Source organism: Barbus barbus, assembly GCF_936440315.1.
Source record: "Barbus barbus genome assembly, chromosome: 38".
NCBI classification, from domain to species: domain Eukaryota; kingdom Metazoa; phylum Chordata; class Actinopteri; order Cypriniformes; family Cyprinidae; genus Barbus; species Barbus barbus.
Window position 1 is genome coordinate 4,101,907 of NC_136716.1, and position 20,594 is coordinate 4,122,500.

General features: G+C 35.6%; 1 pseudogene across 1 annotated transcript in view; it reads right to left on the reverse strand.

The window, feature by feature from the left end:
- Window positions 1–900: 900 nt before the first annotated feature.
- Window positions 901–20,594, reverse strand: part of LOC306857439 (TBC1 domain family member 12-like) — a 19,977-nt pseudogene continuing 283 nt past the window's right edge. Inside the window, exons 2-14 of the transcript XR_013785916.1 lie at window positions 17,285–18,147; window positions 16,447–16,558; window positions 12,053–12,174; window positions 10,076–10,158; window positions 8,911–9,028; window positions 8,585–8,691; window positions 8,129–8,209; window positions 6,290–6,375; window positions 6,130–6,201; window positions 5,114–5,242; window positions 4,166–4,275; window positions 3,695–3,953; window positions 901–1,103 (exon numbers count right to left, since the gene is read on the reverse strand). The product of XR_013785916.1 is annotated as a TBC1 domain family member 12-like (transcript). The remainder of the gene's footprint in view (window positions 1,104–3,694; window positions 3,954–4,165; window positions 4,276–5,113; window positions 5,243–6,129; window positions 6,202–6,289; window positions 6,376–8,128; window positions 8,210–8,584; window positions 8,692–8,910; window positions 9,029–10,075; window positions 10,159–12,052; window positions 12,175–16,446; window positions 16,559–17,284; window positions 18,148–20,594) is intronic.

The following is a 20,594-nucleotide window of genomic DNA, read 5'->3' on the forward strand; positions in this document are numbered from 1 at the left end:
CTTGAAATTTTAAGTTACTCAATGTTAATTTAAGGGACAACTGGAATATTTTAGTTGACTAAATAAAAAATATTTAAGGCAGCGGGGGTAACAAATTATTTTAAGTTGAAACAACTATTGTTTTTTTTTTTATAGTGTATGTGTGTACTGCGTATATTTATTATGCATATATTAATAAATACACATACATGTATATATTAACGAAAAATATGTTAGATTTATATATAAAATATTTATAATTATATATAATATAAATTATATATATAAATAAAAGTACAAATATATATATATATATATATATATATATATATATATATATATATATATATATATATATATATATGTGTGTGTGTGTGTGTATATGTGTGTATATATATATATATATATATATATATATATATATATATATATATATATATATATAGTACACACATATATAGTATGTAACACAAACTTTTATTTTGAATGCGATTAATCGCAATTAATCGTTTAGCAGCCCTAGGCTACATATTAGTGTTTTAAAAGTAGAAATTAAAGTAGCACAATAGGACTACAAAAAAAATGCAACAATTCTTCGGCAAGAAGCAGTAAAATGATTTCAAATATTTCAACACACTATACACATTATTCCTGCATTATTAACTGCATCTGACATATTCTATTGCACTTCATTAAGGTCTTGTTCTACAAAACCGCTTAAAAAACAGGCTCTGAATGAATATGCTTCAGCATACAGAATGAGTGAATGGAACGCATGTCAGCACACTTCAAATGCACCAGTTCTCTCCATAAGGAGGAATATTAAGAAAAAGCCTGATGCTGGCATCTGGTACAGTACATGACTAAGCTGGTGGAATATCTTCTCATAAAAGGCTTATATTTTTAACTCATACAAATGTGTAACTTCAGTAATACTGGCATGGTTACAAAAGAATCAAGTTTAGCTTTTTCTTCATTTCTTTGAACCCGTTTTATACAATCCTCTCTTCTAATCGAGAGTTAAAGTCAACTGGAAATATAAAAAATGGTGAGAGTTCAAGAGTTTTTCACTGTAGGACTGCTGCTTTTTCCATTTCTTTATCCTTTATGAGGGCATTAAACACCTGATGAAGAGAAAGAGACGAGAAATAATTAACAGAAATGTTAAAGGAATAGTTCCTAAATGGATCCTCTGCAATGAATGGGTGCCATCAGAATGAGAGTCCGAACATCCGATAAAAACATCACAATATTCCACACAATCCCAATCTTCTGAAGTGAAAACAGGGGATGGACTTTTTTCATAGGAGGACGTGTTACTATGCATTATGGACTGGTATTTTGGCCAGAAGCAATGGTTTTAAGTTACAACCCGAATTCCAGAAATGTTGGGACATTTTTTAAATTTGAATAAAATGAAAACTAAAAGATTTTCAAATTACATGAGCCAATATTTTATTCACAACAGAACATAGATAACATAACAAATGTTTAAACGGAGAAATTTTACACCTTTATCCACTAAATGAGCTCATTTCAAATTTGATGCCTGCTACAGGTCTCAAAAAAATTGGCACGGGGGCAAACAAATTTTGAAAAGATTCAGCTGGGAGAACATCTAGCAACTAATTAAGTTAATTGACATCAGGTCTGTAACGTGATTAGCTATAAAAGGGATGTCTTAGAGAGGCAGAGTCTCTCAGAAGTAAAGAAGGGCAGAGGCTCTCCAATCTGTGAAAGATTGTGGAATATATTAAAAACAACATTCCTCAACGTCAAGTTGCAAAGGCTTTGCAAATCTCATCATCTACTGTACATAACATCATCAAAAGATTCAGGGAAACTGGAGAAATCTCTGTGCATAAGAGACAAGGCCGAAGACATTTGTTGGATGCCTGTGGCAAAGTCCCTTTCAAGGAAAGTCCGTTCACTCGGCTGCCATATTTGCTCAAACAAGACCAAGTCCTATCTAAACGAATGGGGGAATCCTGAAATCTCAAAAACTGCTCACTGAAGTCACAAATAAATGACATATTTCAAATCAGCAACAAAATCTGAAATGAACTGCCCCATGAATGTTGTTTCTTATGCTCAAATAGTGTTAAAAAAAAGCTTATTTTTCAGGCTAGACCAGCCAATGCGCATGTGCAGTTATATCGCACTGAAGAATACGCATGCGCATCAGCTGCTCTAGCCTCAGGTCTCTATGGGAACCAGAGCTTCTAACGGCCGCTGCAGTGACTTTACCAATCAGCGATTGGCTCTTTCATTTAGAAGGTGGGACTATTTCACCATATTGCGCATTGCATTTTCTCACATTCATAAATATAGGAGTGAACAGTCTTTGTATTTCTATAGTCTTCGCCCGTGGTCTTCGGGCCCTCAGACGACACTGCATCACTCATCGGCATGATTCTGTCATTGACATTACTAAATGGGCCCAGGAATACTTCCAGAAACCACTGTCGGTAAACACAATCCGCCGTGCCATCTGCAGATGCCAACTAAAGCTCTATCATGAGGGAGACCTTCCAGCGTGTTATCAGCTTTCAGTTCAAAAGCCAGCATCTCTGATGGCATGGGGGTGCATGAGTGCATACTGTATGGGCAGCTTGCATGTTTTGGAAGGCACTATGAATGCTGAAAGGTATATAAAAGTTTTAGAGCAACATATGCTCCCCTCCAGATGACGTCTAGTTCAAGGAAGGCCTTGTGTATTTCAGCAGGACAATGCAAAACCACATACTGCAGCTATTACAACAGCATGGCTTCGTAGTAGAAGAGTCCGGGTGCTGAATTGGCCTGCCTGCAGTCCAGAGCTTTCACCTATAGAGAACATTTGGCACATCATTGGAAAAATATGTCAAAGACGACATGAACTCTTCAGCAGCTGGAAACCTATATCAGGCAAGAATGGGACCACATTACACACCAAAACTCCAATCTCAACCTCGATGCTCAGACGTCTTCAAACTGTTTTGAAAAGAAGAGGAGATGCCACATGGTACACATGCTCCCGTCTCAACTATTTTGTGCATAAAATTGTAAAATTTCTCAATTTAAACATTTGTTATGTTATCTATGTTCTATTGTGAATAAAATATTGTCTCGTGATTGAAAATTCTTTTAGTTTTCATTTTATTCAAATTTGAAAAATGTCCCAACATTTCCGGAATTCGGGTTAAAACGCATAAATGATGGATTTGTTTCTCACAAACATGCAGCTTTTTAAGATGTTAACTGATGGACTGGAATGGTGTGGATTACTGTGATATTTTTATCAGCTGTTTGGACTCTGACGGCACCCATTCACTGTAGAGGATCCATTGGTGAGCAAGTGATGTAATGCCTTTCAAATTTCTTTCAATCTGTTCTCATTTACATCTTGGATGGCCTGAAGATGAATAGATTTCCAACAAATTTTCATTTTTGTGTGAACACCACACAAATCACAAAGTTCTGTAGGAGAATAAAGTTCCTTGTAGTGTGAGCTATGCTCAAAATAAAGGGTTAGTTTACTGAAAATATGAAAATTCTGCCCTTTCCTCCAAACAAATTCATTTACTAGGTATCTAATAATAGAAGTTATGCAAAAGAATCTTTGAAGAGAACAAAATGTATCAGGAAGTATATTTGCATTTAATTTCCTGCCTGCATTTCATTCACAAACAAACTCCAAAGATTGATCACTGTAACAGCACATACAGGAACTGACCTGTATCCACTTCCTGTTGCTGCTGATCATCTGAGTGTTGGCGATGCAGCTGAAAAGACGTTCGGACGGTGTGTCCTCCGGGAGTCTGGTCAGGAACTGAGCGATGTGGATGAAATCCATCTGCAGGAGCACGTCTTCGTAGAGCCTCAGAATCCCAAGCCCCGTGCGGAACAGGAACTCCTCCCCGTCTCTGCAGAACACGTCCCACACCCGGCACGCCACATCCAACGGCAGGGACTTAGTGTAGAGGGAGAAGATCCTGTAAACACAGATTTGGGAATAAAAAAGTAAATGAAAAAGACAGTAATTTTTAGTTTAGTCTTCATGGTTAGAAATCTGCCTTTGAATGGAACGTAGCTTCAGGATCCACACCTAAATGTCAAGCGCTTACTCAGATTTACACATCGCAATTAGTTTTTAATCATCTTTAAGATATCTAAGAAGTGTTTTTCTCCATCAGAAGGTGCTCACCAGTCTATGAGATACAGGTCAGGCGTTAGGTTGTAACTCTTGAAGTGATTAAAAAGTCTCGGGAGGTTTTCCTCAAAAAACACCTCAAATGCTGCAAAGTACTTCAGCATCTAACAAGAAAGAGACACAAAATGAAAACATCTTACTAATTCATGCAGAAGCTGTATGTGTCATATTCCACTCAAATAAACTATCAATATGAAGTGAAATAATTACAAAGTCCGGCATTTAAAAAGCAATTCTGCTGTTTTGCAATAAAGGTCTAATATTACCTAATTTGATGATGACTTCAAAAATATCACTATCAATATTCAAAATTAAAAAAAAAAACCTGTCCATCATGTACAGTTTTTTTCCACAAAATAAGAATTTTATATGTGTGTGTGAGAGCTTCAATGGATTTTGTAAAACAGCAAAAGCAAAAGTCAAAATGGCATTTTAATGACAAAAAGTATTCAAAAAGTGTCAATTAACTTACAATCTGCAAAGTGAAAAAATGGGAAATTAGGCATGAAATGTCTTCAGAATCATTCATGCATCTGAAAATCCTCAGAGAATTGAACAAACAGTTGTAACCCGGCTCAGAGGAATATAGGAATTGTGTCTTTGTGGCAGTTTTTCCATGAAATGCTTTACAATTCATCATATTTTATGAGAAAGTATGACATGCTAGAGCAAAACAAGCAATTATTTCGAATCAGAAAAAACGGTTATAAAAGCAGTATGCGGCATTTTAGTAATAAACGAGCATTGGGTTTCATTCATCAAATATGATGCAGGGGCCAGGGCAGTATTATGTCTTGTCCCTCAGTTGTAAAGCAAAAACTAACTGTAAAGCAAAAAAGATGCAGTCGACAGAGCTTGACTTGTTTTGAACCTGAAACATTCCTTTAAAATGATGCAAATAATCTGAGTGTCTATAAAACGTTGCGTATGGAGGGACAGTACCAGCTCGTGGTCCACTCTGAAGAAAGCCATCTGACAGGGTTTGTTGAGGAGGTTGGCGAAGGCGATGAAAGCGTCGGCCTCCTCCAGGTTGAGAATCAACACCGCAGCTATGAAGGACATTCCCTGAACCTGCAACCAAAATAAAGACATTTCAGAGCCGCTCTTAACATCGTCTAATGGCTGTAATGAGGACAGGCCCTTTGAATAAGGTAAACTGTGTATAAACTATTTCATTACGTCACAAATTTAGAAACATCAGTGATTTATTTAACTCACATGTGTAGTTTTGCTTTTTTACACTACCGATCAAAGGTTCGGGGGCAGTATGAATTTAATGCTTTTATTTAGCAAGGATGCATTAAACTGATAAAAAGTGACAGTAAAGATATTTATAATGTTACGCTACAAAGGATTTCTGTATCAAATGTATTCTGTTCATTTGAACCGTCTATTAAATCAAAGAATCCTGAAAAAAAAAATACAGTATGATTGTTTCCACAAAAATATGATGCAGCACAACCGTTTTCAACATTGATAGCAATCAAAATGTTTCCTGAGCAGCAAAGCAGCACAGAATGCTTTCTGAAGGGTCATGTGACACTGAATGCTAAAAATTCAGCTTTGCATCACAGGAATAAATTACATTTTAGAATATATTACAGAATATATTATTATTTTAGGTTGTAATAATATTTCACATTTTTTGTTTTTACTGTATTTTTGATTAAATAAATGCAGCTTTGGTGAGCATAAGAAATTTCTTTCAAAATGAATAATTTAAAAAAATAATCTCACCAAACCCAAACTTAAAAGATATGGAACACCTGATTAAATACAGCTATCCGATTTATAATAGTTCAAGCATTTTTGACATTGCTAAGACTGAAACTGATCAAAGGAAATGTTTTTATATGCAAATGAGAAACAATAGAGGAACGCATAAGATTTTTGTAAATATTCGCTCATTGTTCTATGGTTCATTGTTTGATATTTGACCCTTGTAAATGATCACTCACATATCCCACGTCAGGTCTGTAACAGGTGTAAGCGCCCAGAATGCTGTGCAGGAGATCATGATACGGCCCACCCTAACACAAGAGAGAGCAACAGTAGTCACTAATAATATTTACAGTTATACTGATACCATAACAGTGACAGGAAGAGTGCGGACAGTACCTTCTGGAAGATGAAGAGTGGTGGAAATGTGCGTGAGATGTCCAGTTTGATCAGATCCAGACTGGACTCACGGTCGGCACTGTCTGCTGTAACAACCACAACATTCCTCAAGATTACTCGAAAATATCATGTCATATCTGAAGTATTTGCAGATTCTGTTCCATATCTATTGCTCCTATATCTACATCACAATCATCCTGTGACACTCTACAGTGGAGAAACAGGTGCGTCTGGTGTTTGTTAGTCTCCGAGGATCTGCTGGAGGTTAACATCGGCAAAAACAGTGCTGTGATGAGGGCCAGATGTGAAAGGGAGGATGTGCGTTCAAACTTCATGAAAAAACAGCTTTATTAACAGATTCATTGAGACACATCAAAGAACGAAGAGTTGAGGCTAAAACAACATTTTATAGAGTAAACATCTAGAAGGTGTAATAGAATGCAAAAACAAGAATTAACATGTGATTAGCGAGACTGGGCTTGCAGCACAGGAAGGAAATAACCACCATTTCAATAAAATGACGAGGAAGGCGACCGGGGAGAACTGAAAGTCAGACGCTCGCATACACATACAAACTCACACACACACACCAGCGTTGCATTTCTTCACCAATGAACTTCTATGGGATCGAGACCAAAACTGAGTGAAATTTTGTCAGCTTGCAATTACCGGCATAGTGGATTGTTAAAAACCATTCAATTTCAGACTGATTCGCAAAGGAATCGTTCAAATTGTGAATTAGCTCAACTGATTCATTGAACCTGACCAATAAACTTCAGTAAGACCGCGTGTTAAAACCCATTCAAATTTAGACTGATTTGATAATAAACCATTTTGACCGAATTGTGAATCAGCTCAACAGATTCATTGAACCAACTGAGCTTTCGTCAGTTTACAATTACTGAATAAGCAGAGTGGGTTGTAAAAACCCATTCGAACCAATTTACATTTTGTCAGTTTACATTTACTTAGAATGGCTAATGGATCATTTAGACTGAATTAATTCATTAAACCAATTTCTGTCAATTTGCAATTACTGGTGATTAAGTTAAAAACCACTCAAATCCAGGCTGATTCGCTAGGCTAGTGAATCATTCAGTCCGAACTATGAATCAGCTCAACTGTTTCACTGAACCAATTCGCTTATGAAACATACGGACTCATTTGTGATTTTTTTTTTCTACTGATTCACTGAACCAGTACAGATTTAGTCAGTTTGCGATTACTGGATAAAAATAGTGGATTGTAAAAAACAATTCAAATTAAGGCTGATTCCCTAATGAATTATTCAGACCAAATTGTAAATCAGCTCAATCAATTCATTAAACCAGTTGAGATTTTGCCAGTTTACAATTACTGGATAAGCACAGCAGGTACTAGAATGGCTAATGGATCATTCTGACTGAATTGAGAATTGGTTCAACTGATTCATTAAATCAAATTCTGTCAGTTTGCAATTACTTGAAAACCATTCAAATTCAGACTGATTCGCTAGTGAATCATTCAGACCGAACTATGAATCAGCTCAACTGATTCACTGAACCAATTGAGATTGTCATGTTGCGATTAATATAGTAGATAAGCATAGTGGATTGTTAAAACCCATTTGAATTCAGAATGATTCGCTATTGAATCATTCAGACCAAACTGTAAATTGTCTCAACTGACTAACTGAACCAATTCAGATTTTGTTAAGTTGGGTAAGCATAGTGGACTGTTAAAACTCATTTAAATTCAGGTCTATTGGTTAATGAATCATTCAGATCGAATTGGGAATTAGTTCGAGTGATTGGCATGTCTAAATGCTCCAGTGGGCTGTGCGAGGGATGACAGACGTACCATCTGACTCCATCTCACTGCCTGTCTCTCTGAAGCTCTTCCAGCGCTCCTTGGCCCGCGAGAGAAAGATATCGTACAAATCTGAGAGAAACAGAAAGGAAAAAGGGTTACAATTCTCAGACAGCATATCACAGCTTTAATCATAAAACCTTAAAAAAGGCAGATGAAATATCTGGTCTGTATGTTCGATTTAGCTTAGACTTTCACTTCTGAAGATCCTAAATGCAAAAATCGTTTTCTTTTGGGAGTGTCAGAAATAAACGCATCCAAATTTCATTACAAAGAGTGTTTAAAAATCGCTTCAGGCAGACCTGCACAGTGCTGTCTTGCATTCATTCATGTGAATACTGCATAATGACACACTTCAGACAGAATGTTTGCCCAAAAGAATTAGTTAATCCTGGGCTTAACCGCATCATCAAAGGTGGCTCTTCACTGACACATGAAAGAAAAAACCTGAGGTTATGTTCAGCTCATTCCCAATGGCCAGACTCCAGACTTTCCCCCTCACGTTGGGCGGAAGACCTTGCCACCACAGATCCCTCACACGCCGCGTGCCACGCCTGAAGAAACACAAACAGCGGAGAGCAGTGAACAGTGTAATAAAATGTGTGTTTTACATTGGATTTATCTATATGCACAGGCATTAATATTTATTGGAACTTCCTATTGGTAACAAGCACTATGCTGCCTACGTAGACAGCTCTAGTTTTAGCAAGAGCGATAATGTGTTCATCATAATTATCACAGCAGGTTGTGATAATGAAGTGCGGCTGTCTCACATGCTCTCCCAGTTGGGAAGGATTTCGTTGTTCCAAACCACAATGGCATTAGCGATGCTTTCCTCCTGTTTAAATCTTTCCTTCATCTGCTTTTTCTTCTTCTGCGCCTCCTTCAGCTCTGTGAACAACAGTCATATTACCTCACATTAAAGTTTAGCAAGGCAGAGTGTGCTAAAAGCATTCCTGACTAAATTAAATCGTACATTTCCACATTTAATGACCACCTTGGTCTTGGCAAGGGAAAGATAAACTAGTGTGATAAGTGTGTTTTGCATGGTCTCTTGAAAAGACGTCTGGGTCACATTCACCCAAATCAAAGTACTTTTTTAAAATAAAAAATAAAGGCTATTTTTTGCATTATTTTTTATGCCAATTATTTTACAAAAATTGTTACAATGGTTTATTTTATTATTTTAATGCTTTTTTTTTTAGGTTTTAATTCCTATTATTGTTAGTGGTGATTTTCAACTCTAATTTCTGTAAAATAGTTTAGTTAAATACATATATTTTTTTATATATGAATCCTAGAGCCACCATCATAATGTATAAAAATGTTTAATAATTCAAATGGGCTCATCTGAATAGCAATATATTTTCTTCTCATCACATTGTTCTCTTTAAAAAACTAAATATTTATTTATTTATTGCATTATGATAATGAAACAATGTTTTTTTTTTTTTACTTTTCTATGATAAATTACTTGTGATGTTCCTCATTTGCATAAAACCATCTGACTTTGGGACGAAATATGACCCAGGTGTGTTCTTGACATGTTTAAGGATATTTAGCCAAATTAACACAATAAAAACTTGGTACACTGAAAATAAATAAATAAATAGGCATAGAATTTACTTTGAAAATTTTCACTCAAATTAATTTACTAATAATTACAAAGAAATGACAGGTAACATTGAAATATAATGCAGTTCAACAAGGCTATTTACTCAGTGCTCTCTCTCGTCTCATATAATATCTCGTTTTGGAGCATAAATCTGTTTAACAACTTAAATTCAGCTATTCATACTCGAAATTCAGCACACAGAGGAAAAATATTTGGCTTTTCAGTGTGTAACATTAAATTAATTATAAAATTCTGAAGTGGAAAGACTGAATTAGAATTTTCTCGCAAACTGCTTTCCAATAATCTTTGTTTAATAAATGTACCTCTCTTCTTGGCCTCTGCCACCATTTCATCATACTCCTGACGGTGGCGCTGCGCTTCCTCCTCCGACTTAGCAGGGAGGTTCCTGAGGAAGGAAGCCAATGATTTCAGTTGTTACAACAACGGTCAAATAAATGTCTCAAATACACAGCCTAGAAACCTGTTGGCACTGACATGTTTGAGAAACAACGAATTTGCTGAGAAGTTTCTGGAAAAGGCCTCATCACTTTATCTCATGGTTTGGATGGCACGCTCACATTTCACTGCTCATTTATTCTTCATAAGGACTTGGGGACTGAAGAGCCTTGCGTGGCGAAATACAACCCAGTCTGTGCTAAGTCTTATTTATAGGCCTTTGTTTGGGAAAGATGAGCCTCTCAAGGTTTGCTAGGATATATGTATCGCAGGTCAATGTATCCTGAGCAACTTGCGCCACAAGTTCGGAGGGTGACAATACATCTACCTGTACTCTCCTGGAAGGACCTCAAAGACTCCCACAACTCAATCTTACAGTTGAATCAGTGTAGAAAATATATCTTAAGTATTGACATTATATTTAGACTAGATTGTAAGAGAACTGTTGTTTCTTTTTTTCCCCCCAAGGTTTCCCCAGTACAACATCAAACAAGCTTTCGTTCTTTGCAACACTTCCCCTTAGCTTGCCCACTAGGGGACTAAATATATTGCGCACTATGCAAAATGTGTTACTGTATGTGGAAGTATTACTCCACGACTTACAATTGACCTATTGGTAAGCCCCGCCCCCCTTAGTTACTCAAATAAACAAACGGAGTTGCTAACTGTCTTACAATAACAGCTGTCAGTGTGAAAACTCACTCACATGGACTCACTAACTATAATGTTAACTAGTTTTAGCCAGAGATGCACAAGATGACATTAAAGTTCTGCTTGAGCAGATGAAATTTGTAACTTAATGAAAGCATGACAACCAGAAAATTTACGTTTTCCTCTTCACTGGGATTGGGGTTGAATGCAAAGGTACATTTTGCTCTGTCTTGTTTGGGTTTAGATAATGGAATAAAGTAAATCAGTGTTACAAGTACTCCAGGCACATCAAACTGATGAGATCTTCGTATCTTCCAATGCTTCTCTGTGGCGCTGAAACCTAAAGATGTCCGAGTTCTGGTCCCTGTGCAACTGATACTCAACTGCCATTAGCTAGTCTGCACTCGAGGGGAGGGGCTTACTGAGAGGTCAATTAACTCATTTAAACTAATTTGGGATGGACGAAATTTCAACCTTGTCATTTATATGCATAATTAACCCTTGGCAGCGATACATATCCCTTAGGCTTGTCACTATATTGAACAGGATTCATAATCCTCAGTCAACACAGAACAAATTAATATCCGACTTTACCCACATATATCCATGTAAAGCTATATATACACTATCTAGCAAATCTCATCTTAAATTATTGCAAAATGTGAGCTCTATTATTGCACAGATCTATATGTAAAGTCGGATTTCTATGCACTGTATATCCAACTTTGTTCACATACACGCAGTGTACTCACATTAAGTGATATACTATACATCAAATTTCACCTGCTTGATTGTTTATATCATTGCACAGTGCAAAGAATCTATACCGTCACCCAGCTTCAGTCGGTTAAACCAATAAAAGACGAAGATATTCAAATATGAAAAAAAAAACATTTGTCTGCTTTAAAACATACTGCTTTGAAACCAATGTCAGCACACAAAAAAATTAAAACAATAGATATGCATTTAAGACTTCTAAAATCAAGGTGAATATATATATATATATATATATATATATATATATATATATATATATATATATAACCTGCACTATAAATATGCAATAAAGTGATATTGTGAGCAAAAGATTTGAACTTTTTTATTTTATTGTCAAAAGATTATTAGAAACTAATGAAATACCTAGTTTATCTAGTGTTGTACCTGGTTAGTTAACAGTTTTATGTGATACTCACGCGGGACGGTCCTCTAATATGAGCGCTGTGGTGGACAACGGTTCGAATTCCAGGTTCTTCCGTCGGCCCTGAGCAGGCAGGGAGGGACTCAAGCCCGGTTTAGACACCTTGGCCTCGTACTCCTGTGAGAAAAGCAACAGGTCAGGTTCAGATGCGTGCGGACAGAATCACAGGTTTGTGAGAGTTGAACATGAGAATATGGAGGCAGGTGGCAGGCGTGTGAAGATGAAGCGCATGGGTCACTGCATGTGATGTTTACAGCCACAGAGAGAAAGGCTGGTCATGTGAAAGTTGGCTGTTTGTTCATATGAGGAAGTGTGAAGACACCTGAACGTTTCAAACCCTCGCACTGCTTTAAGCAATTGTGTAAAAACCACATCTAGCCGCAGAGGTGTTTTCCTGAGAAGGTCAGCCTGGCTGGTGCGGTTCCTCTTCCTGTACCATCTACAGCACAAGCTCAAAACCAGTTATCATTACTGACTGAACAGCAGCACAAAGACTCTTCCTCATCGGTCTGAGAAGCTTCTACAGACGTCAATGGACAATATGTGAATGGGGACCTTTTTCAAAGAAATGAAAGAAAGGAACCAGTGAAAGGAGAGAACAGAGGATCAACTGGTGTTTATAATCCATAGTTTAGCTGCTTGATATCAGAAGAAGAACATTTAGGGTTCATACTAAAGAGCTGCATATTTACAGATCCAGACATAGGGATCAACAGTAATTTGTTTTCTGCTGGTCCACTAGATTTGTTGATTTGTCCCCATTAAAAAAGCAATTATTTTTAGCAACATACAGTATATGATTAAATTAATATTCAATATCTAATTTAATATTATATATTTAAATATATACAATATATTTTATATAAGAATTTATTTTATATAATAATAATTCTTAATTTATTTTATTTTACATAATAATATATTATAAGTTTTAATTACATTTTTTTTCTTCAGAGAAAGATACAGATTGTTCCCTACCCTAAATAATTATATATTCATTAAATGTTACATTTTCCTTACTATTTCTTCTTTAGAAAAGAAAAATTGACAAAATATATTTTTCATGAAAATAAAAAATATTTAATTTAAAGGTAAAATTCTCTTTACTATTTTTTTTTCCACTTTTTCCTTATAATAAAAATAAGAACAGGTACCTAATTTATCTAGCAAACTCTTACTGATACTATCATAACATTTTCTACAAAGTCTTGACAGTAAAAAAAAAAAACCCAGCAGAAACTACATTGTCTTACAGTAGGTTAAAGGGACCACATTTTACATTTATGGTTCAAAAATATTAGTTAGTGCATTAGGTATAATGAACTAACAATAAACAACATTTCTATAATGTCTATTAATGTATTTACATTTATAAACAATATATTCAGTGAATGTCATAACTTTATATTCCAAATATTGTTCATTGTTAATTCATGTTTGTCCATACATTATTTAAAATAACTTAAAATGTTAAAAATACATTGGTAAATGTAGAAATTATTAATTTATATAGGCCTAAATAAATGCTGTCAATATACTGCTCATTGTTAGTTCACGTTAGCTAAACTCCATCTGACTTTCTTCTGTGAATGCAAAAAAAAAGTTTAAGGAATATCCACACATTTTCCATACAATAACTTTTTTTAAAGTACTGCAGTATTTTCCTCATGATACCGTACTGATATCCTCACACTGAAAAAAAAAATCAATATCTGTTTTAAATGTTTCTCATTTCACAAAAAAGGAAACTGATCACCATTAAGAGCAAGACATAATGTGTTGTGCAACTTGTGTCAAGATGTGGGCCAATTAAACTAGAGACAAATCACAAAACTTCAACTTTGCAAAAGTGCAAATGAAATTTAAACGCTACATGAAAGATTTTCAGTAAATAACTACTTAAATTTCAGTCTGTTCCTTACACAAAACTACCAGACAACTTCACAAGACGCAGAATAGAGCACACAATTCATACGGACTGGGACTATGGATGAGGTTGATGGCCCTGGTCATTGTATGATTTAACTATGGAAAAGAGCAGCATGAACAGTCTTCAAAATACAAGTCATACAGGTTTAATATGGCATAAAAACGAGTAAATGACTTTATTTTTGGATGAACTATCCTTTCAACGCAGCAAATGTTACAGCACTAGTCAAGCAAGCATGTCACGTGACGTGAGAGTGGCTGAAATGACTGATGGGAAGTGAAGAAAAGACATGAAGGAGAGCTTGTTTAGAAACCAAACATCATACCCCTGAACTTAAGAGATTGGGTGTAGATACAGATGTGAGATTGCCTGTGTTACCTTCCTGAAGAGAGAGCAAAATGAGAGAAATACAGTACATGTAGCAGAAATAATGGCCTGTGCTGACTGGACTGCTTCAGAGGAGTTTATGCTGACATGATTTAGTGGAGCGATAAGTCGTGACAGCAAGATCTGCTGTTTACTGAATGGCCTTTATTCCAACTGGATCCGGTTTTTCTTGTGTGTAGTTTAAATCAATAAACAGAAGGAACTGAGCAGTTTGGCTGTTAGTAATCTAAGAGAACGTGTAGAGAGCCGTGTGTGTGTGTGTGACAGAAGATAAGCGGGGCAGAGATAGCGTGAGGCCGTGCATTAAATAAAAACACAACATACACACATTGGACATGTGCGTTTGTACGCCCTAAAACGGCCTCTAAACAACCTTCTCGGTCTTAAAAACACAGATGCACTAATATCCTGAATGGAAATGAAGCCAGCTGTACTCCACACACTGCAGCCCGGATCCTACTCTATAACTGCTAGACCAGGCCTCAGCACACAGTCTCTTTTACTGTAGTGGAGTTTGCCTAAACGACAGAAGTGAAACTTGTATAAAGATGTCTGGTGAGATGAACTGAATTGTTTCTGGTTAGACAGCACCAAAAGCAGAACTGTTTAAAAACCGTTTCTTCCAGAGTCCAAAAATATATATTTTTTTTACCCAAACCTTCCATAGGCGGGTGAATTGAGAAGATTTACCAGCCTATAGACCTACTACAGTTTTTATCAGCTCAGCTCTGTCTAGTGTTTTTTACTTTATTATTTAATTTGCCACTCTTTATGCTGTTTGCCTATTAATGAATGATTGTTTGAAACTTATGTCTTCAGCAACGTTGAGCTTGGGTAAGGTGCTTTATAAATAAAACATACTATTAGTAGTAGTAGTATATTTCTTATCCTTAAAACTGATTTTGTTTATCGTTTTACTTAAAAAAAAAAAAAAATAGAGTTGTTTTGCTATTGCAGCAGTTTAGGATCCATCTGTGCTGGATATATAGGTCTGGGTCGCTAAAGACCCGAATATGAAAGAGTGATTGGCGAAACATTCATGCATTTAAGGGTTAAATATAGTTTAGATGAATATATGGTAGCCCTTGTGAAAAAGTAGCGTGCTTAAATGTACTGTATCTGCACTTGTAGTGTACTTGAAATCTTGTATCCTTAAAAATCTACATTTAAATCTTAAAAGTACATTTAAAAAATTAATTCACAAATAGCAGAATATTAATTAAGGCCACATGAATGTAATTACAGACAGTACATTTTCATGACTGCGTGTTTCTGAACACACTTAGGTACACTTTTAGTTTTACTAAAAGTTTTTGTTTTACTTTAAAGCACATTTTAAATCCTTATGTTTTAATAATATTTTGTATTGATGTGTTGAGTAACATACTAGAATTTGACCTGTAGTGTGTTATCTTACATTTACAGATAATATATTTTAAATATCCTAATCATCACATAGCATCATCACAGTAATTACAAATATATTTAAATACACAAAATTCCGTGGCATTAAAGTATATTTTAGTTTACCACAAATGCTTGTCAGTACATTCGGCAGTACACTTCATTCACAATTTTTCAAAGAAAATAGAATTATGAAATGATATATAAAGACAGTATTATATATAAAGTACTTACTCCTAAAGTATAAAGTCTATATATAAAGTCTTACTTTTGTGGGTCAAAAAAGCACTGTAATGATCAGCTAATTATATTTAAAATAACAAATTAAGTGTTCAAAAACATTACAATCAGTTCACACTTAAAGTACACTATTTCCATAATACTGTAGGTACTCATATGCTAACATGTACTTTTTCACTGATTAGTGTCTTGATTTATTGATTTGATTGGATCATCAAAACTTATTGGTGTGAAAGCATTTACATGATGTTTTTTTTCTGGAGAATAATGTGTAATGATGAATTGTGCACAATAAGCCTAGAGGGAAATTATTAAAAGGGTGAGTTTTGAAAAAAAAAAGCACACAAAAAACAGTAAATAAACAGTTTTTTTTAAATATTAATAAAACAGTTCTATGAAGACTCAATCTGAATCAGGTGTGAACAGACCTGCTGAATGACTTTGGAGTCTTTGGGAGGACTCTCTCTCAGCGGGACCTTTCCAAAGAGTTTCCATCCTGGTGCACTCTGGGCCTCCCTCTGCTTTCTGGAGAACAGATTTCTGCCAAAGACATCATCACAGAGCATCTGTCAAAACCTGAAAACACTGCACTGACAATGCACAAAAATAGCTGCAAGTGCGCAAGCCAGTTGATCTTGGCTTAACTGACTTGAGAAGAACGCCAGCACAGCCTGTGAACTGAGATAAAGCACAAGCTGATTCACTAAGAATTATGAAAACCAGCATGAAATGTAAAGAAATGTTCCTCGTTTGCAGGCGCTGCCACAAACACAGCTGTTGAGACTGAGATCTGATCTGTAACGAGCATCGTAAAATACGAGGAAATGCATAGTTCAAGCTTCCAGTCAGCTCAGTAACCAGGAGACAGAATCTTTGTCAAAACCTGTTTACTTTTCAAGTGTTATGTGCTGAAAAATAAAAAAAAATCTTGAAGAAAAGTGTCTTTTGAGACGTTTCTTCTTTTTATCATACATTGATATTTTAAAGGGACAGACCAGCTATAAAATGTAATTTTATCACTATTTACTTAGCCCATGTCATTTTATTTTCCTTGTTCAATTAAAAACTAAATAAAAATGTTTAGAAAAATATCTTATCCATGCAGTAAAGTGGATGTTGATTTATGAGATAAAAAAGGCTAGTACTTCTATGGCACTTTTTATATTCTTTTAAAGCTTGTAAATATAAATCACTATTCATTTTTGAAGAAGAACAGCTTATTAAAATCTCCTTTTGTAAAAGCAAAACTGTATAGCATAACAATACCTGCTGAAGATCTCAGAGAAGCCGTGTTTCCTCTCGCTGAGAGTCAGATCTGCGACAGCAACACTCAACACACCAGGGATGTTGTCTGGGGCGCTCTGACGCCGACTGATCTCATAAGTGTTCCTGGGTTTCAGACTCACGTCCGTGAAGCTCAGATCATCAGGTCTATCTGATGTGGAAAAGGTCTCGTCATCATCCGGACTGAGAGGAGCAGTGTTGAGGAAAGTGCTGGAGGAAACCGTCCTGAGAGAGTGTTTCGGAGTTGACAGGTCAACTTCAGAGCAACTTTTGGTGTCGTTAAACGCTGAATTTTGGGAGTTTGAACAGTCTTCCGAGCTGGTAGTTCTGTCTTCAGCTGCATCTTGAGGTGGAGGCGCAGACACAACGGCATCCAAAGCGCCACCTCTGGAGTCTGCCACCAGTTCTCCATTTGCAATCAAACAGTTATCTTCTGAATTCAAGTAGCTTCCTGCAGGATGAGATGGCTTAAGATCGTCCTGCTCAGTCACTTCATGCGTACCGTGGCCTGCATTTCCATTTGGGAGCTTAGTGCCACGTGGCTGGTTACTGGTCTGATGCTGTACTTTATCACATGACTCTGGCGCCTTGTGGTCCTGGCTGCTCTGCAATTGGCCTTTCTCTCCCTGCGTTTTTCCAGTATGGGAGAACATGCCTTGCATTATGTTCTCTTGCCTGTCTATAACATCTACGATGCGTGGAGGTGGTCTGCCTTCCTCAGCACCCCTGCCTCCAGAGGAAGATGTCTCCACCATCAGCTTCACAGGTGAATCTACAGAATGTCCACAATGCTCAGAGATGACACTGCTCTTTTGGACCCCGCCGGGTGGATAACCTAAAATAAACTAATTTGAAAAGGTGATTTAAAATATACGCAGTGAAATAGTTTGCATGTTTTAAATCCTGCCAAGCAGTCACCCAAAAAGACTTTATTCATTAAATAAGAATTCACAGAATACTTCATTCATTGTTTTGCGTCATCGTTTGTCATTTTTGATTCAGTATTTTAGACATTAAAGATCATAGATGTTTTGGGACATCCGAGTTAGTATTTTGAGTCAGTACATTCCATTCAGCTTTGCTGAACATCATAATCACATTTAGAAAGTTTGCTTCAGTATTTTGGGGCATGACAGAACATTTCATCCAAGCACTGATTCAGTATTTTTAAGCATCGTTGGAATTATTTTTTCAGTATTTGGGCATCATAACTGCGTTTGTAACATTCAAATTGAACATTTGATTCAGCATCTTAGATGAGCATCAGAATAATGTTTGATTCAGTAATTATTAATTCCATTTGGAATGTTAAATGGGAACATCCAATTAATTTTGATTTGAACATTATAACATTTACAGTGTTCAGTTCAGTAGTTTGGAGCCTGATAGAACATTCGGGAGTTGGGACATAATTTTGAATATTCGATTCAGCTTAGCAGGCCCTCAGAATTAAGTTTTGAATGTTCAGTTCAGTACATTTTTACATCATAATTCCATGTGGAACATCTGATTCACTCGTTTTGAACAACATGCTTTCAGAAAGTTTGATTCAGTATTTTAAAGCATTCAATAGGAACATGCGATTCAATACTTTTGGCCATTTTTGTACTCGAACGCTCATTTTATGTATTTATTCATTTCATACAATTTTATGATCGTTTGGAATATTCTATTTAGCATTTTGAGCATCATAATCATAATCTTGTGACATTTGATTCGAACTTTGGATTCAGCAGCTTAGCAGAGCATCAGAATTAAGTTTGAAACATCTGATTCAACATTTTGTTGCATATATTCCATTTGCAATATTGAATTGGTACATCCAATTCAGATTTAATTGAACACCTTAACACCATTTATTTATTTTTTTAAATTCGAACATTTAATTCAGCTTTGTTGAACACGATTTGTAATCACGCTTAGAATGCTCTATTTAGTAATTTAGTGCATGGTAGAACATTATTACATCCACGCATTTGATTCAGTAGTTTAGGGGATCGTTGAACTCGAATGTTCATTGAGGCTTTTTTTTAACATCATAACTTTTAGTATTTATGTCTTCCGCGTTTAGAACATTTGATTCATAATCACGTTTGTAGCATTTATTCTTGTAGAGAATATTGTTATTATTTCATAAATAATATCTGTGCGGAGAAAAGTTGTGTTTATTAGATACAAGAGCATCTGCTTATGGAAATTAGAGAATCAGGCCACCAGCTTTAGAAAAGATCTAATTAGGGATAATATTTCAAAGTGGAGGGATTTTCAAGAAAATTCTTAAGCCAATTACTGATAATTGGTTCGAAAACAACCTTCTTTTAGTTGGTCAGCTTTTTAACTCACAAGGCAGACTTTATAACTACTTTATAGAAATATAATATCCCTGTATCTGCTGATGAATATGCAATTGTTTTCATTCCCTCTGGTCTCTTTTCTGATGCAAGGTGCTACATTTTCATGGCTATGTAATTATACACTGACTTTAACTGAATCAATGATCGGAAGTGTATGCTTAAATAACTGTATCAGAGCTCTCTTCCAACAGTTCCTTACGTTATACCTTATTGGGATAATATTGTGGAGAATGTTTCATGGGAGAAAGTATGGTCCTTGCCTCATAAGCATCTGCTTACCAATAAAATAAAGGAAATAACGTTTAAATTAAATAAAAAGTGTTATCCAACTAAAGCCTTTCTTAAGAAATGTAAGCCTGACACTGAAGTGAATTGCAGTTGTTGTCAATGTTCTGAGGAAGACGTTATTCATTTGTTTTGTGCTTACACAGAGATTTTGGTCAGACTTTTTGGTGTTTATTCAATCTTATTTTATAAGTGACTTCTCCTTTTATTTTAAAAAGATGTTTTCTTTGGGCTGTTTGACCATTCTTGGGAAGAATGTATATAACAAAATGCATGTTTCCTGTTAGCTAAGTTTATTCATAAACAAAAAAGTTTACTGGCTCTAAACCTTTTTCTTTATTCGGAATTGACCTTGACAAATATTTGGAATTATCCAAAGATCTATGAATCCAAAAGCTATGAAAACTGCATCTTTATAATTTAATAAGATGTAATTTTATTACGCTGTTGTTGTTTTTGTTACATTGGCATTATGTCTGTTTCTGTGAATATTCTTGCTTTTTTTTTCTTTTGCTTTGTCTCTCTGTTTATAATCGTAATTGATATTTTTCTTTAATAATAATAATAAAAGCACATTTGTAGCGTTTGAATCGAACATTCGATAAGATGAGCATCATAATCAAGTTCAGAACGCTCGATTCAGCATTATGTGG